This window comes from Octopus bimaculoides, chromosome 4, assembly GCF_001194135.2.
Source record: "Octopus bimaculoides isolate UCB-OBI-ISO-001 chromosome 4, ASM119413v2, whole genome shotgun sequence".
In the NCBI taxonomy this organism is placed as follows: Eukaryota; Metazoa; Mollusca; class Cephalopoda; order Octopoda; family Octopodidae; genus Octopus; species Octopus bimaculoides.
Genome location: NC_068984.1, coordinates 69,342,965 through 69,343,867, shown reverse-complemented (window position 1 = coordinate 69,343,867; position 903 = coordinate 69,342,965).

Sequence of the window (903 nt, the reverse complement as noted above, 5' to 3'; positions counted from 1 at the left end):
ATATATATATATATATATATATATATATATATATATATATATATATATATACTCACACACACATACACATATATAAATCCTATTTGTCAGAACATTTTAAGCCTCAATACCAATATTTTTAAGCATTTTATTAGATGAGCTGTATCTTCAAACAAATAACAAAGGAAAGTATATACAAAAAAAAAGAAAAAAAGATTTTAGCAATTGTCAAACAAATTGTTGTGAAAGTGTGTCTGAAATTGATTTATTCAATAGTTACAGAGGCTGGTCAATATTTATTCATAACATAACATGGCATATAAACGTTTAATGAAGATTTTAGGGGCTTGTTTTTTTTGTTTGTCCTGTCTGTTTTATGTTTGTTTTGATTTTTTGTGTTTTCCTATCAATAAGTAGTGATCTTTTTTAAAACTTTCTTTTGTTTTGTTTTGCATTTGTTTTTGTTTCGCAATCTTCTTCACTTTTTTATTATTTTCAAACATAAACTGACAAATGGTCTTCTTAGGATTTTTGATAAAATTATGTTGAAAACATAATGTTTTCCTTTATTTACCAATACAAGGAAAAATTTCAAAAAACATTCATAAAACTATAATAGAAAATTAAAAAAGATATCTTCCTGACTCAAATAGAATTCTAAAATTTAATTTCAAAACTTTATATTGGATTTAGTAAGAGAGAGTTTCTTACAAGAAGATAAGACAAAACTGCTTTACTCTCTGTTTCTGTTATTATTTGATTTGCTGGAATATTTTTCTGCTATTGTTTTTCCTAATCTATCTAACAAAATATTCACAAGTCAACAAATAAAAAAAAAGCAGCCAAATTCCCTTCAGATCACACCCTATCCTACTAAGTAAATGAAAGCACACGGTCTGTTATTAGTTATGCAAAGAGATGAAC